Source organism: Motacilla alba, chromosome 10 (genome assembly GCF_015832195.1).
Source record: "Motacilla alba alba isolate MOTALB_02 chromosome 10, Motacilla_alba_V1.0_pri, whole genome shotgun sequence".
NCBI lineage: Eukaryota > Metazoa > Chordata > Aves > Passeriformes > Motacillidae > Motacilla > Motacilla alba.
The window spans coordinates 6,309,166-6,335,328 of NC_052025.1; the positions used below are offsets into that span (position 1 = coordinate 6,309,166).

Consider the following 26,163-nt stretch of genomic DNA (forward strand, 5'->3'; position numbering starts at 1 on the left):
TTTGGAAAAAGGTAATCTTTTTAGAATAGCTCTTACTTTTTCCGTGAGCTTTCATGATCCAAAACAATATAAACAAGAGGCAGTGACACTGTTCCCTCGAGGAAGAGAGGTAGCTGATGGGGAAAATTGACTAAACATACTTATTAGAAGAGAATCAAGACCTGCATCTCAACAAATTCTTCAGCAAATGGATCCATTTTTAGCAATCTCATTGCTGCTGAAAGCTATTTTAGGCTAAAATTAATTAGTTCCATTAACTATCATGCTGGAGCTTGAGATGGTGACCTTACGAAGAGCAACAGCAAGATATCTTGGACCTCTGATTTCTTCATCTGGTCCATCAGGATTCAGGATACCTTTTATGTTGTTGCTGAGGAAATTGTCACTTCAATGAGAATACTCCAGGCAACACACTGATAACTGATAATACTGGAAAAGCATCTTGTTTTGATTGGTTTTTTTACTTTTTTTTTCCCCTTTTGGGATGCATTTAATGGTGAATTGTTTCCTTTTTGGCAGGTTCTTTGGGAGCCGGCAGATTTTTATAGTGATGGATATCTCTGCTGAAGAGAGCATTATTTTAGGGGAAACAATGAGTTCCTTGGAGCTACCAGTAATTCTGTAAAAACTATTAAATTTTATTTATGCCTTGAAATTCAGTGCAATAAACATGCATTAATTTTTTTATGAGCATTACTAGCTGGTATGTATTACATGACTTCAAAAAGCATGTGATTCAATGTAGGTTTTTGGGTGTGCCTCACCTTCCCCCTGCTTCTGGTGCCATTTGACTTCAGTGATTCTACATTGCTTGGATATATTTTTGTATTTTAGAGACTACATCAAGCTATTTTGATTGACACTTGAATCGTCTTGAGGTAAAAGTTCTACATTTTTGCCTTACTGAATATTTTATTTCAGGTGGTTCAAGTCAGACGTACCATGCACACATAGAGGTAGTGCTTTATGTGAAGTAGAAATGTGGTTTAGGGTTTCCATAATTTCCAGTACTTAAAATGCAAAGACCACTATGTCTGAATTTACCTTAGTCATTGCAGAAGATCTCTTCGGGGTTTGTGTTGATAGACCAGATCTCATTTTGTTACGGTTGCGTATGTGACCAAAGCTGAAGTTCTCGGCTAATCTTTAACACATTTTTAAAAATAGAAGTCCTCACATTCATGCAGTTATTTCATGATTTAAAATTCTCCTAAACAGTGCACATAAAAAAAGGCTTATCTTATGTAGTAAAATAGAAGAAGGAGTGAATGTGAAATATCAAGAGGTATGAAAGAATAGGCATTCACTAAAACTTATTTAAATGAAATGTGAACACAGGCAAATTGGTCCCTAAATTTAGGGTCTTATTATCAAAACAGTAATTTCAATGTCTGCTGAGAAGGAGGAAACAGCTGTTAAAATATATTCAGGTGGCCTTGCCCAACCATTGAGGATGAAGAAGTGTCATCTCGTTGTTGTGGTGAATGGAGGAAGGAGGTATGCACTGAAACTGTATGAGTGTCTGAATAGCTGGCATTCAGACCCTTAAGTTGGTATGGTGACCTGCATGGAAGCATCCTAAAATATCTGTATTCTGTAAGACTAGAAAATAGTCATAATTGTATATATCTCCTACCATGGCAAGGCTTCATTTTAAAGGGATTGTGCAGTTTATGCTCACATTTCAAGAAATGGGGCATGACTAAAAAGTCTTTGGCCTGTGTAAATCCTACCTGCATGAGGATATTGTTTTACAGCCTATAGAATTTTATTAAAACAAATAAATTTTATTACTGCAAGATTTGTTTGTTTAGAGTTGGCTGTATGTGGCAGATGCAGTTTATCTTACGTGCCTGAAGTTTGTTAAGTCCCTTTGCCAACACAAAGTCCCAGTGTGATGGACATGACTTCTGAACTCTGGAATGTTTGCAGTGGACTCCGAGACTGCTCCAAGGTCATTCACCTCTGTTATGGACACTCACGAATTTGTACAGCTACTAAGGCTAGACTGGAGCTTGGAATTGCTTTTGTAAGTTTGTTTCCTCCATCTGGTACATTTATAAAGCTTAAATTTCTATTTTCTAGGAGAGCAAGACATTTTTTTAAAGTTACTGTTTTGCAAGTAGTACTTGTACATTGTGATATACATCATGGATGCTTTTCTGCTACTGTTTGTGCTGATGGAGACCAGATACTGGAGAGAACCAGTTAAACCAGTCCAAAAGGAGATTATAAAATGCAGTGTTAACTAACTGCATCTTGCCGGACTGTAAAACACTTGACTTCTTGTGTAGGGCTTTTTAAAATGTGTGCTTCCAATTGTTGTTGCTTAACCTTTCAATTGTACCAGATACTTAAAGCACTGGATATTTCTTTACTTTTCAGGAGCCATTACAGCAAACTATGATGTATTTTCTGTGAATCTAATATATTAGGAGTTTAAAGTCTTGTGTTTTTGTAGTTATATTAGTGAAAACAGTACTTAAGAAAAGCTTCAGGCTTATTTTGCACTATGAGTCATTGTTAAAAAATGGGTTCATCTTATTTGTTTTCTCCTGCAAGGCAGCTTTGCTGAGTAAAGTATAACTGAAACTTGATTCCTCAGAAAATGTGTTCTGTTTAGTTGTTCTTCTAATGTTAAACTTTCTGGTAACCATTTTATGAAACCACATCAAAATCTTATCTATCAGGTTTTTGGCCATTTGAACTGTCATGTCTAAATGCCATTCTGAGAGAGAAATAATTTTTCTGGTTTCATGAAATAGAAAGCTTTTGGGTTTGTTTTTGTCAGAACCTTATTATCTTTATCTACCTTGATTGTTAGGAAGGATGAGGAGGACTCATCAGTCTTGGAAAAATCTCACTCCTCACTCCTCATGTATGTTTAAATCATCTTAATAATCTGAATGAAACCATTGCCACTTCATATACTAGAGGCTCACAGCTGCCTTTGTCAGTACTCTCTTTTGAACATCTGTGATGCAAAGGGGAGGAAGTTGAAATCCTCAGTTTCACCATTTCCATTGTGCTCCAGCCCTCAAGTTTTTATGTGTCTAACATGCTGTAGAAGTTTAAGCTGCGGGACTGAATTCTTGATTACAGCAGTGCACCTTGTTGAAATTATATTCCAAATTTAGACTTTGCATACATTGTTCTAAAACTATTTAATATAAAGTTCAATCCAATAACAAGTGAGGGAGGTGTCAGTGCTTAGCAGCATTGGAGAACTGTATTCCTTAGTAGCTGGAAAAATGATGAGAAACAGCATAAACACACAAAATGCTTTCAGCTTTTCTTTTACTTATGATTTCTAACAACTTTATCAAATGAATATTCCTAAAAGTGCTCAATTTAGGTTTGAAAATATCTTGGTAGAATTCAACAACTGGATTTCCACCTAACTGATTGTTGGGACTTGCTGTAAAGATAGTTAAATTATTTGTTACGTTGTGCATATTTCCTAGAAAGCTGCTGTGCCTTCTTACAGCTTTGCTGAACATTTGTTCTCCATTCTGGGTTTTTTTTCCTTTTTTAAGGGCTTGGGACCAGGCCAAAGAGCACAATTATGCTTACATGGACCCTGATTTTTAAATGCATGCCTAACTAAGCAAGTAAGCAGTCCCATTAAAGTCAATGGGATTAGGTGCATACTTGGAGTTGGATGCAGGCTTAAGTGCTTTGATGAATTGAAGCTCTGCTGACTGACCGAGTCTTGTAACACAAGAAAGCATTTCCAAGCACAGATATAATAATGAAAATGCTTAACTAATGTGTCTCACATGGATACAATCAGAAACACATATTTAATAGGGGGAAAAGTTACAGTTGAAAAAGTAGTTAATGACACAAAATCCTAAAGGAATAGTGCCCACTGCTGTTGCACTGAAGTAGGAAGTACAGCATGTGCCGCATTTTTTTGTTTATTTTGGTGGGAAATAATTGCAGCCAGCCTAACACAGAGAGCTGTGGTTGCAGCAGTTTATCAAGTCTTGAACAGCATCATTCCAAAATCTGGCGGTTACTCACATGGGGCTTTTTGCTCTGTATTTCTACTGGCTTTCTGCAAAACAGCAATTTCCTTGAGTGATCTTACTTCTGAATGTAACGTTTTCTCTGGCTTTTTAGTGGTTCCCAAGCAGAAATCTGAATTTGGGCAAACAAAGCAGTGCTGTGACTGTTTTCCAGCAAAAAGAGAATTCATACAAACTATAAAGCAAATAAATTGTTTCTGAACTGGAGCCTTTGAGAGAGATCTCACAGCCGTGAAGTGATCAGCAAATCCTGTGACAGCGAGATGACATAATCAATGTGTGATCATTTGCAGTCCAACCCATGCTTTGCATCTTTTTTGCACCAAAGCCTTGCATGCCAGTCAGCCCTCAGCCTTCCCAGTTGTGGGAGCTCACCTTTGTCTGTTGGCTTTGAAATAGTGGCACATGATTGCTCTGATTGTGCGTGTGGCAGGGAAACACCTGACTGTGCTTGGGAGGGGAAGGCCCAAAGCCGTGACAGGACAAAGAAAGCTGCTTTCTCCCTGCAGCTCGTTGCTGTCTGCTGCTCTCTAGGAATAAAGCAGGAGCACTGACAGGGCCACAAGGAGACTGTGGGCAGGTGAGGAGGGAACCCATTCTATGCAGGTTGCTCAAATAACTCCCCAGACAAGGATATAAGAGGTGTTTCCATACCCAAATTTTCTCTGTTGCCATGGCATGATAAAAATAAATATTGTTCAGATCTTAACTCATATGAGCATTGTAAATCGTCAGTTTGTGCTTGTGCACATACAGTGAAACCAGATGATCTTTTCTTAATCTTTGAAGACTTGGTTTTTCTGGAGACCCTTTCCCCCCTCTAACAAGCCCATTTAAGTAACTGCACAAGTTTACAAGCAAAATCAAGGAACTTTGCAAAGCCCTAGAAGGTCTTTACTGGTCTCATGAGGGCAGTGGGCTCCAGTTTGAGAACATCTGCTGTACACAGTATCAGGTATTATGTAATTGAATGCTTTTCAGATGCCAAACTGTCAAGTTTTTTATTCCTGCTGTAACATAAAGTTGTAACTAACAAATAACAAGTCAAAATGGACTGAATGTTTTGATACTGTTTAATTGCCCTTTGCTGCTGTTTTTGACTGAATTTTTCCTTTAGGAAATAAATATTCCTTTAGGGAATAAATAGGTTTGTGCTAAGGTTTGTGAGAACAAAGATGTGTGTTGAAATCATGAAGTTTCTCTTTTTCACATGTGTTTTCTTGTTTTGACTTGGGCAGCACTTGAGAAGTTTAGAGAAGTGCATAAATTTAAGTTTTAGGATTTAGTAGTGAAACACTAATTCTGTGTACAGCAAAGAATAAATCCTGTTTTACAAATTCTTAGATTGTGCTTCTATGTATTTGTGGAGTGTTAGAGGTGTAAATAAAAGAACATAGGCAGATTTTTAATCTCTTCACATACCCCCAATGGAATACTGCCAGAGATTAATCTAAAACAGTGAATTTTGCAAATGTACCTGCAAAAGTCGCATCAGATTTCAGTGTTCTGATAGACCTAGTTGTTTTTTTTCTTGGTACTTTGTGTCATGTACTTGTGCTGCAAAACAAGTAGAGCAGATAAAATTACGTCTGTAGGGGATTTTTTACTTGTCTGAGACTAGAATGTGTAAACCACTCTTTTTCATTTTAAGCCTCACTGTTTCCTTGGAGCTTTTTTAAATTGCTATTTTGGGTTGTATTTCTGATAATATTTTTAGCACAATAAATTTATCTTGATATTTTTGGCCCAGTAGCTGAGTAATTTGATGTCAGCATAGCTATTTGGTCTTTATAAATGTCTTCTGTCCTAATATTCTGACTTCTGAGCTTTTCAGTAAATCAGATTTAATAACTGCAGCCTTTTCTCTTGGGCTGGCATATTTAAGACTCATGCTGCATTATTCCTAATGATTTTGATGAAAAAAACAGGAAGCCTATGATCAGTCTGTTTTTTGACATGAACTTGGGTTCAGAAACACTGTTGGGTAAGACTTTTGCCTGTTGGTCGTAGCTGGTGTGGTGGAACCCACAGGATGACATGCCTGGCTGCAATGACATTTTGTAAAAACGTTTGGAGGTGCAAGTGGGAGAACTGACAGTACTATAAGAGTGGTAAACTTCAGTATAACCTTCTGCTCTAAAAACCTCAGGAACTTAATGGATGGTATGAAAGCCAGAAGTCAGTTATGCATGCACATTTGTTGAATTATTTTTCTTACACTAAGCATAGTCTTACATTGTGATTTTGATGCAGTGAGTATTGAGTTTGTTTCCACGTCCTGATCCAGAAGGTGATGTGGTGTCTCTGCAGAGAGATTTAATTCAGAAGCTTTCTTTCCTGTGTTTTTACTTTCTTTTTTCCATTTTTCCCTTGGTTTTAGTCTCTTGTAAGATAATAGTTAAAGTTGCACCCCTGAGACTGAGGTATGCATATGACATCCAGTCAAAAAATTTTCAGCCAAAAGCCTCAGGCGCTCAAATAATCTACTTCTAGCTTGCTTTGAAGTAATCTTTTGCCATGCTTTTTGGCAGGCAGATACAAGGTTTTTTGGCTCATGCTCCTTGCCATGCAGAAGCTTTGTAGCCACATGATGCTGATCCTGAGTGTGCCTGGTACTTAGTCTCAGAAAGGCATGTGGTCCCACTGTTAAATTTTACACCTTTCACCCTTGCTCTGTACAGGGAGATTTGGCATCTGGTGAGTTTGAAGGAGGACAGAGGGAGTTGCATCTGCTGTAAAGTATCGTGTAGGCATTTCTTTAGAAGTAACTGCGTAGAAATAATTGCAAAATGTACCATCTTTGGCTGTAAGACAGCAGTACTCAGTGGAAAACTGTAAGCAGGAATCTTTGGATGTTGCTCGCTGGTGTTTGTGTTGAGTGAGTGCTCTGATTTATGAAAATCTTTTGTGGAAGTTTTTACCAGTAAACCTCAGTTTTTACATGGCGGACGATTATTTCAGCAGCTGTGCCTAGGGCTGTCATCTAGAGAATATTATGCTTCTGAAAACATTTTAGCATGCCAGCCTTCTACTCAGGAGTAATTAATTTCTATAATAAGGTTTTAGAAGGCTTAGTTAGTAGTTTACAGTTTACTGTGTTCAGATTGGCTTTTTTGGAATCATATGAACCCCCCAGTGACTTGAGTCTCTGGTTAATTCCTTGGCGCTGTTGCCAGTGAACCTTGTGTGGAGAAACCTGACTCCTGGCACAGGAGGATTGTGTATCCCAGAGCTGGTACAGCTGCACAGAGCTCAGGTCAAGCAATTCCTCAGGAGTGACCTACATTGCTGTTTGCAGGGCTGCCTCAAACCCTCCAGGGACTGATGGTGCCTGAGAGGAGGAGGAGGAAATTGGCTCATGTGTTCTCCTCAGTTCTAAGAATGCTGTTAAGGAAAGCCATGCAGCCTACTTGTAGGGTGGGTATGTTGGAAATAAAAACCCAGATATTTTTCAAACTTTTGACCCCATAGCATTTAGTGCATGCTTTTTTTATGTTGAGGACTCTTGACAGTTTGTTTTTTTTGTTTGTTTTTTTTTCCTTTGAAGATCTTTTTTAGGGACAAAGAAAGAATAAGAATTTGATTGCATACAACATGTAAAATGTCATCAGGAGTTCATTTTGAACACAGTTGCAAACTTCCTGCACAAACTCTTTTCTCTTTATCCTATTGAGCATTTGTTTTTCAGCGCTATGCCAGCTGTAATAGCTCTGGGCATAACATGGGTAAAAAGTCGGAGATTTTTTGGAGATGTTCCTTTTGGAACAGTGGTGGAAGCCACTTGCCAGCACAGACCTGACCCAGTAGTTGTTGGTTTATCTTGTCACAGCTAAATTATGTTCTGTTCTCGGAGCAGATCCCTTGAACACTCCCTTGGGGGTCTCTGCCTTGCACAGCAATGCATGTACTGGTGAAGACCTTCAGCACCAGCACTGGGAGTTTGGGATCCTGAAGTCACTGGTGCCTTGCTTAAAAAAAATTATTTTTTCATGAATGCTTTGTTGGGATTTTGAAATACTGAGCTGAATTGCTTGCTGGAAAAGTAGTTTACATTTGTAATTTAAATTTTTTTATTTATTTCTTCTCAAAATAAAGAGGTGCTTACTCTCCAAAGAGTAGCACTCTCAGAAGCACATCAGAAATCTAATGCTGAATAGAGGGAACAGTAATTTTTGAGCAAAGGATGCTTTTTGAGATGTTTTTTACTTTTTTGTTGCTTTATGGGGGAGATTTTTTCAAAGCACTGGGAAAGGTGAACTCAACAGATGTGCTGACTTGCACTAGGATCTCTGATTTTTTTGCACTTCAGGTGCTTTTGAAAATTTCCCCAAGGGCAAGGTGGGTTCTTGACTTAATGGATTTAATCAACTTCTCTTTGGATTTGCTAAACATTAAATATTAATTATTGAAAGTTTAATGTGAAATTTAAGATGAAGTTTTGCTTTTGGAAATCTTTTATAGCAGTGCCTTTTTCCATGAGCAGATCTTTTAATGAATTGAAGAAACTCAAATCTCACAGGGTGAGCTCCAGTTTTTTCTTGTCCTTATATTTGATGTCAGTGGCAATCCCTTGACAATTGTGAAGAAAGCATTCTTAGGAGCTCCGTGGGTCAGAAGTCCGTGTCCTGATTCTGATCATTGTCACACCTTTGCTCCTCAAAGAGGAAGGGCTTATATATGAAAGCTGATGTATGTTTAGGAATGTCTTTTTCTGTAGCCATTGCATCTGCAGTGTGTGTCTTACTGCACAGGGAAAATGTTATTGCCACCCACAGATTCTGTTAGGGAAGGATTAAAAGTTCAGGAAAACAATGGAAAATCAATATAATTTTTAATTACTTGATAAACTACAGATCAAAGCCTTTTATGATTATAATGTTAATGAAATATCATGGTTACAGTACTCATGTCATTTACAGAGAGAGAAAACCTCTTTCAAAATTGTCAGTAGAGGGAACTTGGCCTTGTTTGTTTCTCAATGACAAAGGTGTTGCAGCCGGGTGCACAGTTTTTGTATTTGACGTTCTTACTTGTTCAATAACTAAGTTATGGTGTTCATTTGAGTTTTGCGAGTATGTACTTTTATTGTTTTATGAAGGGCAGTTCTTAAATACATTCTTTAATTTTCAATTTTAATTTTTTTTGTTTTGCCCATTTGGCAAGCATTTAAAATCATGCCTGAATAATTTTATATGATCTCTCTCAATATATATTGAGATAATCACTTCAAAACTATTGCTCCTAATGCCTTTGTTTGGATATAAAGTGCTCATAGGAGGCAACTAAATGGATGTTACATTCCTATTTCACAGGATGCTGACAAGAGGCACTTACTTACCTCTGAGTTCACATTAAAGCAGTGAGAGTCTACCTCTAAGCCATTTAGTTCCTGCACCTTTTTTCATCATCACACTTGTCTTCCAGTATCCCATCTCGGTTCATCATGAATATTAGTCAGAGTCCTTCTATTCCCACTTGACTCCCATCTTTTCATTATCAGCTTCTTCTGTTCCTTTGCTGAGGCTGAGCTTTTGTTACTAACAAGTGTTACCCGTGCTGCAGTTGGTGTTCTCTAGCCTCTTCTTACTCCTCATCACTGCAATGTCAAAAGTCCTCCAGGAATGTTTTTCATTTTAGCCAAGGGACCACACAGCTAGAAAAAAATCTGCACAGGGAATACGAATATAGTGCAAAAAGAATATAATCCTTTTTTTGCCGTTTTTAATGGTCCTTTTCTGTGCACACTTAGGTTCAGCTGGAATGTTTGTATTTGCAAACTTGCAATGCAACTGCGCTGCCTTCTTGTCTTTCCACAGTTCTAAGAAACCCTTTATTCACTGTTTCCTGTTTAGAGTCTCTTGTGTCTGGGGATGGGTAGTGGATTCCTTCATGATCATGTTTTTATCTAGTAATACTGGTTAAAAAGTTATTACTAAAAGCAACATTGGGAATAATCTGTGAAATATCTTAAGCTAGCCTGGCTTTGGAAAGTCTAAAGCATTTGGGTTTTTTGATGGAGCAGTGAAAGGTTATTAGATCACATCCAATTAAAATGCAGAATTTTTAGTAGCTGAAGACCAGCTCAGACAAACAGTAACCTTCCCAATGTTCGAGTTAAATTAAAAATATTTTAAAATATCTTAACATTTGTTGCATTCATATTGTACTTAAATAAGCAGTAATGACATCAGATGTCAGCCTGAATTTATGACATTATTTGCTATTATAAGTTTCTCTCCTGCCCTTACATTTTCTGTACTAATTTTGACTTGTGCTGAAAACTTAATGAAACTATAGTTAGCTGTTAGAACTGTATAGCCAAAAGTAGAAATCTGATTGGTATAAGACTATATTTTATAAATATTAGTCCACAGCTTAGAAACAATGTGGTGAAGAATTTGAGTTCTGAAAACATGGTGAGGAAAACATTGATAAAAAAGTTTGTGTGTGGTAGACAGTCAGTGTGGGTTAGAACAAACAAAAGTCACGTGCCTGAGTTAGCCAATTGCTCTGTCAGCCTGACAACATGAATGTCATCAGTGTATATTTCTTCACCAGATGCTAAACTGTCCACAGTGTTTTAAGTCTCTCCATGGCTGAGCTCTTTGCTGCTTGATAAGTCAACTGAATTTAATCTTGCATGAAGTGAAGTATCTTAAATGTGCAGTGTTGTGCTCCTTCCATTAAGTCAACAACTGCCCCAGTGTTGTGTGATACTGTGTGATCTGTGGCTTTCAGTTAAAAGGTTGCCTAGTTTTGCCTCTTCAGTTCATCAGAGTTCAATGTTTGTGCCAGATTTTGTTCTGTTTGTTGAATAAAAGAATGTAGAACACAAGACATGAAATTAACACAAATATCAGACTACCAAGGAAAAGTTATCAGTGTATTCACATCAACCACTTAATTACCCATTAAAGTCGTTGGCATAATTTTTCATACTATACCAGAAGCATATTCAATAGACATTCAGTGACATCTGTCTGAAATGTCCCCTTCCTTTTTTCAGCTGTTACAAAGAACATTCTGTTTAACTTTCATTTTGGTTTGTTTGCATAGTGACAGCAGTCTAAAATAATTTCCAGCTTACTTGCATATGTATACTAAATTGCCCTAGTGTCACCAGCTATTTGATCACAGAATCATGGTAGCTGTCCTTGACAGATGGTTCATGCAGAAGCTTATCTCAAGCTGTGTAATGTGAATTTTAAATCAATCTCTTCAGTTTTCTTAGTTTGTATAGCACATGCTCTCAACAATATACATTATCCTGCACATATAAACTGTCAGCATCAAATGTTTGGAATCTGTATTAACTTCTGTGTAGGATTCAAAACATGCCTGCATAAGAGAACTGGGGATCACTAAAACTGTTTTAGTAAAGAAGTTGCTAATAATTTTCTAGTGAAGTGGTATATAATTTTTTCATATTGTTCTGAAAATCTTTGCAGAACTGTCATTATTGCAATTACCTGCAAATAACTGTTGGGCTAGAAGAAACTTGCAGAAATAAGCAGCCTCCATGAGCTGAAAGAGTATTGTACAAAAGTCACGAGGACACTTGCGTGGCTCTCTAATAAGAAAACAGACACATGAGTAGTGAAGACCTGTGGAGGCTTTTCTGTTACTTCCTTGGCAACAACTGCACAAAGACTGTGAAAGAGGGAAGCTGTCATTGTGTGTGGGCATCTGGGCACGTTAAGAGCTTTTGCTTCTCTTTTCTTTCTTCATTTAGAGATTGACCAGAAGGAATGTTGAAGGTAAACTCACTGTATCTTTGGAAGTGATGATTGGAACTGCATCTTCAAATCAAACCATCTAGTAGTTTTCTATCTATGTTAGATTTCCCTAAAGTTCTCTAATTCTCTAAATTCACTAATATCTCAAAAATTGTGAAATTTGGTCTTCATTCAATGCTGGTCTTAAAATCCAAACTTGATTTTGAAATATATTTCTATATAGCTGTTCATGTAGGAGCACAGACAGCTCATTGCATTTGTGTTTAAGTGTAAGGACCTAACTTTTCAGAGTCCCTGACCATTGCCATAAGCACAAGATCCCCATTAGCTCTTCTCATATGGTACAATGAAGAGAGGACAGAGGGAGCTTTATATGCTCTGTAGCAACAGAGCATGCAGCTTAACAGAATTGCTTCTCTGTACAGCTGCAGTTCTTTCTTATTGTAAAGCTAATTTAAGACAAGCCTCTTTTAGGGAAACCAATCCCAAATCCTCAAGTCAGAGGTGGAAGAGGCACATTTGTAAAGAGTTATTTGCCTCTGGCTGAAGAAATACTAAAGGTAGCTGCAAAGAAAGATTGAACTTCTCTAATACAGCAGTTCATAACAAGTATTAAAGGCCCTGTGAGGAATAGTTTCATACTGTCTGATTGTCATGTCCGACGTTTTTATTGCAATAGTGCTTAAGGTGCTGTACTTCTGCCAACACACAAATGAATTCTTTCTAATGTTTGCTAGAGGATATATGGTCAATGTCCTGGTAGCTCATATGCTTTTACTGTGGAGTTTTGATCTTGATTTATGCAGTTCTCTGGCCTAATTTTTAAAATATCAGAATTGTCCACTCAATTTTCTGTAAGATATTTTAGTTCTAATGGTGAACCTGTGCATTTTATTCCAGTATGTGTTTTCAGGAATGAGTATTTTGCCTTAGTTTGAACTCTTAAATCACTGCAGACACACAAGACACAGAATATTCAGTGTTCACTAAGTTCTCTTATATGAAATACTGATTAGAAGAAAAAAGATTTACATAAGGTCCTCACTTTCATGTCACATGGTGGCCAGACACAGCAGCTGAAACACACATTTAGAAATGAAAACATTTTAATATAGTGAGAGTCGATAGACATGCATCAAAGTGAAATGTTATTTTTGTAGTGATCAGCAGGCTTCAGACCTCCCAGGCTAATCATAAACTTTCCAGGCCAATACAGCTAATTTGTTCTCCTATTGCCACTGGCCTTCAACTCCCTTTCCAAAGGGAGACATCACACTTGCTGCTAGCGAGAAAATTAGCAAAAGGCCTTCTATTTCTGCTTTTTTCTTTAGGCCTGTCATGTGCGTGTTACTTTGGTTTGTATATACAGTGCCTATGGGTGTGTCTTAGATGTATTCCAGAACAGAACTGGGATGAACTACCCTCTCCTTCTCTCAGCTTATGTTGCACAGGTTACAGCAACCATATGTTCAGGCCTCAGCTCTTCCTCTAAATCATGCCCTCCTTTCTTCCAGGAAATGTTAACCTGGGAGAATAAAAGGGCGTTTTGTGTATTTGTCTGTGCTGTCCAGATGTAGAACATTTTGCCCAGTGTTACAAAACAGTGAATTTCTACAAAGTTACACCAACCATTTTTACTTGTGTGGAAAAGGCACTTTGAGATGCAGAACAGGTATTCCAGAGGACAGCTTAAGATGATTAAGGTTGCCAAATTGCATCAAGTCAGTCTGGTCAGAGCTGCTTTGAATTGGCAGATGCTGTTTGTCAGCGTGTCAGCAGACTGGAGTTGAACAAGATACAGACCTAGAGGTACTGGACATTTGCACAGTTCTCTAAGGAAAAAAAAAAGGCAGAATTGGAAATAGCACCAACCAAATGAAAGCCAGTCTGAATCTCTGTAGGTGATGGTTACAGTTTGGCCCCTCTGCTGACAGAATATCCATTCCTGTGATGATTTGGTAGCTGTATCTGTTACTCCTTACGTGTTAAATGGGGCATCCCTGAGTATGCTTTCCTTTTGAAGCTTAAATAAGCTTTTTATCATCATGATTTTGTTTTTTTCTTCAGCATTCCCATGGCTGATGGATGAAATGAGCACATTTTAATCAGTTGAAGAAGAGAGCTTTGTGTGTAGTGTGTGCCTATAAAACACTGTAGGTTCAAAGAGCAGATGAGTGTGTAAGTTGGACAGAGGACCTTGATATCAATTATTAAAAGAAAGTAGAATTCATCACAGATAGAAATGCAGAATTTTTATTTTCTCAAAAATATTTCTGAATGTCTGTTCAAACTCAGACTTGAATGGAATTTTAGTTGTAAAAGGAAAAATTATCTATAAAGACGTATTGTTATATGATTTTAAAGATTTTGATTTTGCTGTGGTTTCTTTTCCAAATGGACACAGAACCAGGTACGTTTTTAAGAAAAATGATAGGGAGCTGTTATATGAAATGTTATATGAAATGATATATGAAATGATAGGGAGCTAATCTAAGAATCTTAAGACTGTGTCTGCAAAAGTATGTTACAGAAGATTAGAAAAAGTGAAACCAGTCTATTTCAGAAGTAGTGTGTTTATACTGCTGCTGTTGTATTGGATTTATTGTGTGGAATATGTGGGTTCACATGCTCAATATATTCCTGGGAATTTCTGTATTCCAATGTCCCCACAGACTAAGAAAGTGTATGTTCAGAGTAAACATTGTGTGAGTAGTAATAGTGGTGGTAAACTGAGGTGTGCTAAAGCCTGATGGAATTTATGGCAGAATGCAGAATTAGATGCAGCATTGTCACGCATTGCATAAAAAGGCTGCTCTAGAGCAAATTTATTAGAACTTAATTTCATATTAAATTTAAAGTTTGTATTTCTTAAGCATAATCCCAAACCACTTTTCTGAACTTGAAAGTAATTTTTAAAAAACTTGCAGCTCAGAAACTTGTTGCAAATCTGTCACATGTACACATACTGTACAATGATGACCAAGATGGGTGCAGCATGCAATGCATTCAAAGATTTGACTCTTACAAAAATGTTCTCAACAGTCTTACAATAGCCCATGACAAAACAGAGCTGCCTTAAAATAATTTTTCAAAACTTGTCCATGGTCAACTGATCACATCTGATAAACTAGTAACAGTCCTTATTGCAGAGCAACTCTTACCTGTCTTTTCTCCTTGTGCTTTAGGAATTACCTTGATGAGTTTGACTTCGAATTCTTAGTTTCTTAAATGCAAGAAGAGATTTTGCTTTCAGCACTTTGTTTCAGAATCACGCTTCGGAGAATTTTCTTTGTCCCTTCAAGTGTAAGATGCACCATCCTGTAACTGATCAAACTTCCCTGTTGGTTTTCAGTTTGGAAGAGAAATGTTAAATTAAGCATAATGGGGATGTCTTTTGGATTAAAACCCTATATATTCTTCCAGTTAAAACATTGTGTTAGAATACTCATAACATGAAGTTGCTTAGAGAAGACATTTGTTAAGGTAGGGGTGTCTGTGTGTTGTTTTTTGTCAGCCATATAATGGACAGTCCTTGCTTCCCACTATTGTGTCCAATTAAAAAATAGGTTTTTTAGTCTAGAGTTACCCTTTATAGTGCTGCTGTGGAATATTGGCTTGTATATTTTCGTAGGGTTTTGGTTTTTTTCCTTCTAATTTTTATGCAAAATGACAAGGTGACAGCAGCAGACTTTCTCAATTTTAAAATTTGCTGGGGAAGCTATATTTGATTTCAAATCTAAACCTATCCATCACTTTGTGTTCCCATGTAAGTACAAGTTGTTTTTGTAATATGGCTATTGTGTGAAGGTGAAAACTAAGTACTGCTGTTGGATTCTCCACGCGGGTCCCTGTTTTGAAAGCCCTGCTTGCCAAAGATGTTCTTGTACTTAAATAAGCCTTATGGGCAGGATAATATTGCAAACGGAATGTGAAGGAGCATTAATATGGCTGAGTGAGGCCCTATATGTTTTCCTTTGAAATATCTTCCCTGCTTGCCAAACCGCCTTGGAAGGGAATAGCATGAAGCCTAGATGGGGAATTATGGATGTGTCCTATATTTTTCTCCACGATGAAAGGAATAGTCTGTGGCTCCTACACAGATTGAAAGGCAGTGATTCAAAGTGTTGGGGTGGTAGGACAGATGTACTGAAGGGCCTGATTGGTAATCTCCTAAAATACCCTTGGAAGCTGATTATGTTCTGCCTAATAATACGTAGAATCGGTGATCATGCATAGGAAATTCTTAAAAACTTTGCTCTTCCTAAATATATTGTTCTAGATATGGATATGAGAATATTTACTAAAACTAAGTTTAGTATCTGACTTTGAATCCTTCACAGTTAAAGTTTTTAAGAGGAAAAGATTTTTTTTTCTAGAAAGAAAGTTTACCAACTTAAATCCAGTCTTTACTAAACACTTTCTTTAGTGTTTCTAGGTTGCAAAAAAATCTTGATAAGTTATGATATATTACATGTCCTAAGAATGAGATTTAAAGTTTTTTTTAAGGTAAATGCCTAGAATTCTCTAGTAATACTTTATAATAAATATTTTCATTCAAAGAGTAGTGCTTGATTTGATTCTTTATCTATTTTGGCTTTGGAAAAATAGTCATTAGGGTTCCATGGCAGATTTTATTTGTTTAATGCCATTTACCACCACATTTTAGCCTGGATACTGAAGTATTGTCTTGATCCACTTGCAAATAATGTGCTTAGGAATTTGAAACGTTACATATTTTGTATTAAGTAGATTTCTGGTCTAGCATATTGTGCAAAATTTTGCACTGCAAATTTTAACTCTGAAATCTTTCATAAGAGAGAAGAACATCAGTTCTTTTCAGTAAAAATAAAATAAAAATCTGTCATATTAGAAAAATGAATGAAATGGTTACTGAGATTGAAAGAGAAGCAAACAGTTTCCAATCAACCACACCTTTTCTGATTAAATATAAATTAACTAAGGCACTAGAAAACAGCTACTTACTTTGCAAGCTTGAGAGGAAAAAAATAAAAATCATAGACACAGGCCCACTCAGAGCCACAGGCCCCTGAACACCAGTCCCAACCCTCTTCCCTGGGAAACACAACTCACCAGCCCAGGTTCCTGGGGGCAGTTTGCAGGAGGCGCTTGGCACTGTCAAAGCAGCCCGAGCTGGTGGTGGTGGCAGTTTGGGTCTGGAGGCATCCTGCGTTGTAATTCAAAACGTTATTCAGATAGTTGAGGTTAAGTACAGATGCTGAGCACCTTAAATTGCACTTTATTTGGTGTTTTCTTGGAGAGGGATATAATGACCATTCTTAATTGTCAACATGCTTCTAAAACAAGTAATGACAAATATGCCACCGTGGAAATGGTGACTGGATTTGTTTGATTATTTTTCACTGGGAGAATGTATGTATGTATGTGTGCCGTCATTCTCCTCGCAGCTTTCCAATATAATGGGAAAATCCAAAAAACTACAAGTGGACAAAAAAGTAAAAATGAGGTAAATATATCTTAATTTTTTTTTTTCACTATTCTTAATTTTGTCATTGTTTTGGATGATTGCTCAAATCCCTTGACAGTGTATCTAAACCAGCAGTTTTAAGTGGTTTGCAAAATACACGTGAAAAAGGCAAATCAGTTATAAACCAGCTATGCTACCAATGGGCTGGCAGGGTTCTAACACTGCTACCCCAAGCAAATTAGTTCCTGGTGAGTACTGTGGCACTGGACATGAGCTAGCACGTGAAGCTGTACCTAAAAATAAATGATATATTAATTGAGAAGTAGCTCATTGTGAGGAAACCTTCCCCGAAACATTGTTGGAAAATTACTTGAGACATGCTCCACACAAGTATGAAATTACTGTATTGAAGAGATTTGGAAATGTTCAGGACATCTTCCAAAGAAAATCTTCCTTTCACAATGAAGGAATTTTCTGTGGGTTTTATTCACTTGATTCTTGTGGAATTCTGATTGTTTTCCAGCCATGTGATGGTGTTGGCTGCACAGATGTGCTTTTACAACCAGATTTCTTAAGCAGTCTGGTTTTATGTCTCTCCACGGGCCTTTAAGATTAGAACTGGTATTATTGCTAGCTTTAACCCACGTAGACAGTCTGAGTATGGGGATAAAGTAATCAGCACCATTTGTGTCTTTCAAAATGCACATAGAGAAGATTTCCTCATTTCCTTTGTTCTAGGTGACCTTTTAAGAAGTAATTTTTTTCTCTGTGTTCCCACTAGAATTATTTCTAGATTTATTTACACCTTGTTACCAGCAAACAGTATTTCCAGATTTTGTGCCATTGTGTAGAGATTCTACACTGTAAAATTAAAACTGAAGTCTTTCATATATCTATATCTATATCTATATCTATATATCTATCTATATATATATATATATCTTATATCTATATATATATATATATCTGCTGGCAAATAAAATGGCATGCTAAGTGACTTAAGAAAAGTTTTCAGAGTACCAAACAATTTCATGCAGTCATTTTGGGCTTTACTCTCTTCCTTATATAGTAGAGAAGTGAATTTGCCTGCATTTAGACAAGTTGTTGGTCCCATGAGAAAATCTGACAGTACTGAACTTGTTTCAGTTGGTGGATTCAGGAAGGGAAATTTCAAGTTAAATTATACTGGATGTGCTCTGGGTACTCAGAGAATCGTCAGCTGTTTATTCAAGTATTTATCAATTTTGTGAGTTGCTAATCCAGTAGGAAATGAAATATTTGAGACACAAGGATGCATAATTATTTTAAGATACTTCTTATCTAGTTTGAGCTGCATATGAATTTTCAGAATTCATACACATGCCATTTAGCTCAAGATTTAACATAATCTGTAGCTATATGGTTCCAATTTCCTGTGTAGCAGAAATCAGCCATGCAGAATTGGTCATTTTCAGAAATGGTATGTGTACTTGAAAGACACCTAGAAAAATGGAATGAAGTCAGCTCTAACTGTGTGCTTCTCAAGCTTTTAAGCATGTGGGATCACTGTCCAGATAGCTGGAAGACTCCACATGCACTGAAGGTTCACTTGGTTCTAATGGGCAGCATGTGTTTAATAGGATTACTTCGAAAGTGAGCACATTTATAAGATAAACTATCCAAAAAATCTACTGTATAAACAATCAGATTCCCCAGAAGTTTGTTTTATCTAGGCAATAAAGATGCACAGTTTCTATTTATTTAGAAAGAGTTTGTTCATTTTTATACGTTATAGATCTGCAGAGAAAGAGAAGCCTTGTTCTAGCACTGCAGCTATGCTTCTAATTTGTACCTAATTTGCACCAGCAGTGTAAGTGATCTGCTGGTGCTGTGTGTTTTTAACCTGGCCTGGACCCCCAGTGGTGAAAAATGAGCCTTTAGTCTACTAACGGGGTAGATTTTGACCTAGGCTGGTGTTAAGTCTTTTAATTTGCAATGCATTAGAGGCTGGCAGTATGCTGAGATCTGACAATCCTGTTGGTAGTGATGGTAAACTGGGAAGATAGAATCAAACAGAATATGGAGAGATTTTTGGGAAGGAATAACTGCATCTTTGACTCAGGAGTTTAGTACTTAGATGGGAAAAGTAGAGATGTGCTTCCTGCCTAAAGTGTAGGCTACTATATGTAGGCTGCCCTAAGTGAAATTAGTTCTCTCTGCTCACTTCAGGTAACTTGGGGTGTGTAATGAAATTCCTTTGGAAACCTTCCTCCTCCTTCTTCCTGTATTTGGATTCTGGATGAGTGTGCATCCCAGTGCATTTTGACCAGCATTTCAGTTAAATCCCAAGTTTTCAGTCAAACATATACATTTTCTTTGGCAACAAAACAGCTATTTTCCCTTTTTTTTCCTGTCAGAAGTGTGTGGAAGCTTGGTATTCCTATAAACTATAAAAATACAATGGGTCATGATACAAGTCTTCCAAGATTCTTTCTGTTCATCCTTTGGATCTTAATCTGTGATTTAGTACCTCCGTGACATCAGAGAACAGAGGTGCCTGTGCTGTAGGATTGTCCTTGGCTCTGGTTCTCCAGCTGCATGACTCCTCCTGCTGGGATGTTGACTTTCTTTTGTTCCATGAATGCTGCTCTAGTCCTGTCCCCTAATTAGTTTGTGTGATATGTGCAGTACTGACTCCTTATGAGGTTACCTCTGTTTCAAGACTGTTTATCTGCTTCCAGATACAATCTCCTACCTTCTTCCTTTTGCTTCTGCTAGATTCTGCTGGCAATCCCCCCTGGATCTGCCCTCCCTGGACCTGCCTGTCTCTGACTTGTGGTGGCAGTGGCACAGAGTCCTGGCAGGGAAGGCACCTGCCCTGCTGCCCTTGTTGGAGCGTGACACCTGACTCCCCATCCCTTTAGGGAGCCCCTGTCACTGCTGTCACTGCTGTCACTGCTCCCTGACAGTTTCTGAAGGTGACTGGTACTGTTTATTGCTTTAGTAAAGTACTAAGCATGAAAAATACCAGCCAGTTTTTGCAGAGCTTTCTCTTCATCATTAGTTGGCAGGAGGTGATGCTGATTTCTTGCAAAAGTAGATTTTACTATAATGTTTTTTACACCGTTCCTATCTGCATATTGGCCTAGCATGTGCTACTACTGGGAAGGACTCACAGTGATCTTCAAAGTTCTGTTTTCTTCCATCTCAAAGAATATCATTAATGCTTTGAGATTTTTACCAATGTAGAAAATAACAGGTCAGGGAATGTGTATGCAAGAAAACATGTACTACCAGGGCTTCCTCCTCTGAAAGAATTTCAGGAATGTTTCCTAGCAAAACTGAAAATTACTATTAGATTCACAATCCTATCTGGTTAGTTTTCTCATGGAGACAGCTTGTTCCCATCATTTTATGATGGCATGTTTAATGTAGCTGTCATTTGCCAGCTGGACACTTGGGAAAACGGGTATTACCACTAAAATCTGGTTTCCAAGTTTTTAGTTTCGGACCTGAAGAGACTCTCCTTTATAATTCTGATCTCATAGGAGGATTCATGGAGTAGGTTGTTGTCTATTGTGTTATGCCATTTTGTACTTGTTTGGTTTTTTTGATACTTCTCTGTTTATTTGGTTTTATAATTAAAACAAGGATATTTACATGATCCAGATCTTGTTGTATCTTTAAATTACTTTCTACATGTAGAATTAGAAGTATCAACCTTTATCCCTGATGAAGAAGTGAAAGATTTGAAAATACCGTCATTCAAACTCATATTTAGAATGTTTTACCTAGGAGGAGGCCTGCTTTTCCCAGGAAATAGGTATGCATTATTTGTATGATTTATAATTTATCTGATATAGTTACAGATTATTTAGAATTTTTCATGGATATTTATTTTTTGAATGGACCAACAGACTTAGTCTCATTTCTTATTTTAAGTAAAGTGCTCAAATATAGCACTGGTACCAAGTATAGGTTTATTCCAGTTTTCGTGGCAGTTGTGAAGGAACAGGTTCTAATATTTTAAAGGGTAAGGTCTGCTTTTCCTTCGGGTCCTATTTTTAGTGGCTGCTCATTTGCCACACTTCAACAGGAAACACAGATCCAAATGCCTTATGTGAAACTTGGGTGATGAGAGGTAGTTTTCTAGAAATATGTGTCTCTTTTTTCATGCATACAGAAAAGGAGATTAAATAGGATCCATCAAAGAACTCTTTTCCTTTTGGTTTCACCATTCTTTGCTCTTTTGTGTATAGGAAGAGGAAGAAGACAGCATGAATAATGTTGAATAATATGTTATGAAAATACTTAAGAAAATAATATCAAAGTTTAAGCGTGAGGAGAAACAGAATATGGTGCTAAAAATCTTAATGCCTTATTAGGAAAACAAAGACATTGATTAACAAATGCAGAAATAAAAAATTTTGTCACAAGATGAATGGTAGTCATAAAAATTAGAGTTCAAAGAATGGTGTCCACTTGCTCTGTAGTCAAAACGTAGTATTGGTCAGAGGAAGGAATGCCTCATAAATGTCATCTTATTCTCCTTGCACTATGCAACTACTGTCTGGGGAGGCAGAGAGGTGCTATGAGAACTTGGAATATAAACCAGAATTCTATCATCAAAATACAGAAAATTGGAATATGGCCATGAAAAATACACATTCTAGCCCAGTCCTGGGCAGGTGATAACCAAAGGTCCTTTCCTCCCTCTGGCACATCATAAGGCCAGAAAGGGGAGAGGGATAACAGATTCAGTAGCAAAGAAAAGATCCAAGATGATAAATTGATTTGAGGTTAATATTCAGCTCTTTGAAGTTGGACCTTCTTAGTAAAGTCTGGCTTTGTAATCAAAAGTTTTAACTTTAAGCAAGAGCAGGCAGAAGAGGAAGGAAATGCTCAGATTTCCTTTTAAGGGTTTGAGTGTAGTTGAAAAGCACCGTGCACTGCCAGTACCATGGCAGTAAGAGGAGAAAACAGGATGGTCATGAAGGTAACTTGTTCTTATGGGAGGAACTGACAACTCCCACTGCTGTAACCTGCACTGGGCTGACCTAAGTATAGGCCAATGTTTGAAACTTGCTTTGTAATGCTGTTCTCACTGGATGTTGTAATACCTTTTTAATGGTGTGTACTTTCTAAACTGATCTCTATTTCCTCACAAAAGAGAAAGAAAAATATGAGAAACAGAAAAGAAGGCAAACTTGGAATGACTTTAGATGACAAAAAGTGGAAAAATGAGGATTGTGCAGTTTAGGAAGGGGAAGAAGCAGGAACAGAAGTTGAACATTTAGTTGGAAAGTAGTTAACCAACGAAAGTATTAGTCAGGACACAAAGTGACTGTGTGGAATAATTGCAAACTCTTTGAAAGAGTATTTTGCACAGCAACCCTTTGTCTTTTTCATAACTGTTCAGTGAGATAAAAAAATTATTAGACATACAGATTGAGAAGTAAATCTCTAGCTTCATTATGTAAGGTAGCAGCAGGAGACATGCAGCTCCATGCAGTGGAGTATTCTGGTAGACAAACAATATTTCAATTTTAGGGACATAGCTATCACCTTAAATGCTTCTTTGTACAAGAAATCGTGTGAAGTCAGCTGCTTTCTTAACAAAACAATTGAGCAGAAGGGTACAAATAAAAGCTGTGAGTTACGTGGGAAAGTGTTAGTATTTCATAGACTAATGGAGGTAAAACCAAGAAAGAATGCTGAGGTGCAGTGGAATATGTGTGAGGCTCTGGGATTTGTTTCCTCCAAGGTGCTCCATGTCTGGCCTTCCCTTCACAGAGCTCCATGTACTTAACCCTCAGACTGCAATCACAGCTCACCCTTTGTCTTCCTCCCCGGGCTGTGTGGGTTTGGTTTTGATTAACGGCATCTATAAAAGTCCTAGTACTCCTTCGTCCTTCTTGCACCTATTGTGATTTCATCTGCTGAAGTCCAGATTCATTGTGATCCTGGCTCTTCCAAAAGGACTGCAAAACAAGAAGTGCTTTAGCTGTAGAAGGCAGATGATAGGAGAGAATCTCTTGCCCTTTTTCATCACCCTGTCTGCCAGTGAAATGCAGAAAGGAGGGGAGTGGATGTATATGCCTTCATGAGGGTGAAGAAATCCCTCAGTGCTTCAGCTGCAGTATTTCCTGAATCCAAGAAGGTAGGGTAGGGAAAGGCATTTTTCTGTCTCCATCCTTCTCAAGTACACTGGATTTTTTTCAAGGAAAATGCATTCTTTCTGCAGCCTAAATTACCTATCTGGTCAGGTGTGGGAGGTGGGCAGAGAGAGGCTTCGGAAATGCCTTGGGCGACAACACGTGTATAAGGCAGTTCCTGTATGTCAATCAGTGTGTCACTCACCTGCTCCCCACTCCCCCGTTCCAGAAAGTTCTGTAGTTCTCTGTCCCCCATTGGTCCCCTGCCCAAGACCACTCCCTTCCCTCCTTCCCATTGGCTCGTGCTATGTCACCCCACCCTGACTCCTCCCCAAACTCCACCCCTTTTCTCTCTTGGTTATATAACCGAACCCCGCCCGGCATCGGGGCTTTTTTGCCTCTGCTTCCCTTTGGTGTGAGTCGTATCCCTGTTTCCCTCTACCTCTTCCCTTGGAATAAACTCCTCCGGACTTGGCAAGCAAGAAGCCCTCCTGCTCATTATTTCTGGTGAGGCATCAACATTATCCGGGCTTGGGCGGAAGGTTGGCCGAAGGACACCCAGCAAAGGGACCTGACGGGACCGGCCCAAGGACATGACACCACCTGCAGTCTGGTGCCTGAACAGGGACCTTGGGCATCCCCCAAGTCCCTTTGAGCGACTCCAGAGCCCTTTGGATCTGTGACCCAGGGACTTTTGGACATTAGGCGCCGTTCAGTGCCAGCTCCGGGAGGAGCTCCCCCTTTGTTTTTTGGAGGACTGCTCCCCTCGGGCTGCCGACAACCTCTGGCCCTGAGCAACCACTGTGGCTTCGAGGAAGCTTCCAGGCACCCAGAGACCGGCAGCAGCCCCCTAGCCCCTCTGAAGACCTTTTCTTCCTCGGGGTGAGTGACAGACATTGGGGTCTTTTTAATTCTAAATTCTTCAGAGGGAAGGACATTACTAGCCACATTTTTATAACCATGGGCAATCGCCTGACTGTGGCTGAGCGGGGGATCTGTCTCCAAGTTTCTTCCACCCTAGTTAAGGGAGACATTTCCTTTAAAAAGGGGGATTTGAAAGCTTTTAAGTTTCTGTTCAAACATTTTCCCGAGGTCAATCGGGAAAACATTAAATCAGTTTCATTTTGGGGAAAGGTGGGGAAAAGGATATATGAGTTACAAGTTGCGGGGAATCATAGGGTTGGGAAATATTTTCCTATTTTTGATTTAATTTACGGTGCCGTCAAGGCAAAGAGGGAGTTTGGGGACCCCAGTTCTCCTTCCCCGTTTTCCACCCCCCTCGATCCTAACCCATCTTCCCCTATGAGTGGGTTGGGTGCTGGATCCTGCCAACCGGCACAGGGTTGCCACCTGCTCCCTGCCACCTCCCTTCCCACTCAGTCCCTTTCTCTGTCTGGGACTGGCCACCCCGGTCAGGGCTCATCCCGTCGCCCTGCACCTGAACCCCCTGTCCCCAGTTCAGATCCCGGTTTACTTGTTAATTCTCAAAATAGTGCCTGCCACGTGGCGGGAGAGAAAAATTGTGAGGACAGGACACAGAATGGCGGCTCTTCCCACTCTTCCCCTGTGGGTGCCAATCAACCGTCGGGTTCTGCCCTTGTGTCGGGTCCCCTCCCATCTAAAGCATCGACCACGGTCAGGCACACATAATGTGGCAAGAGACTTCTTTAATTCAAGTGTTTAATTTAACACAAACATTATTTTAAAATTAAAATTAAAAGAAAATAAGCTCATAGAAGGAATTTTGAGTAAAATGTTATGGCCAGTGTCTTTCAGTAGTTCAGGCTAAAGCACAGTGGTAATTTATTTTAACCTTAATACATCTGAATAATTAATTCAGAAAGGAATGCTTCTTGGAAAAAATGAAATGAGGTAATGATTGGAAATACCTATCTGACAGCTATAAATATGGCAGCCATCTTTACACATGACTTCATCAACATAAAAATTTTCTCCCTTCCTTCTTTTTTAAAGTAACCTGTAGATCACCAATTGGAAAAAATGACCAATTAAAATAAAACCAAAGCACACTAGATTTTCCATTTGATCATGTAATTTGTGCTGAATTTCTTGAACATTCAGCTTTTTTCCTCCTCTGTTAAATTTTTACATGGAACACTGAAATAAAAGCCTACTACCTTTTCTTAAATAGTAGTAGAATATGCAGCGTCTGCTGCTTTTCCTGTTAGTGATTGCTGGAAGATGGTGTCTGTCCAAAGCAAATGAATGCTATTTTAAATGCTTGCTTTAAGAAACAGTTAAAGGACCTGTTGATAATGCTGTAGCAGCAAATTTGTTTTGGCCTTCATCTTCCTTTTAAATAGTTCTTTGGCTTAGGTGTTTCAAGTAAGCTGATTCAGCAGCATTGATGTTGCACCTGTAGTGACAAAACATCAATTAGAGTAATTATTTTCACTTGTATGCAAAATGCACAGAAATTGTCATTGTCTTGTTCTAAAGTAACTCAGCCTGAAATATGTAATCATCCCCTATGTTATCTTGCTTTAAGAATTTGAGAGTGAGGCTGTAGGAAGTAGAAAGGAAGTCTTTAAAAGATTGTTTTGACTCATGCTTTGTCTATTATTACTTTTATATTAGGAATTTGGTCAACTTTCTAAGCTAATATACATTTAGCAGAAAGCAGTAGCTGTGATACTTTTGAAAAGTTTAACAAACTTGTCCTCTTTGAAATTCAGGTGCAATTGCTTCAGGAAGAAGTAGTAAGCAAACTTCATAAACTAATTGTTGTTCATAAACCCTTTGAGACTGACAGCTAATTTTTTCACAGATGGATGTCAGTACTTTCCTAGAAAGGA

The 26,163-nt window shown here is 38.3% G+C and overlaps 1 protein-coding gene across 5 annotated transcripts in view; it reads left to right on the forward strand.

The window, feature by feature from the left end:
- The window catches only part of THSD4 (thrombospondin type 1 domain containing 4), a 244,912-nt gene that overhangs the window by 119,648 nt on the left and 99,101 nt on the right, over nt 1-26,163 (forward strand). The window lies entirely within an intron of this gene.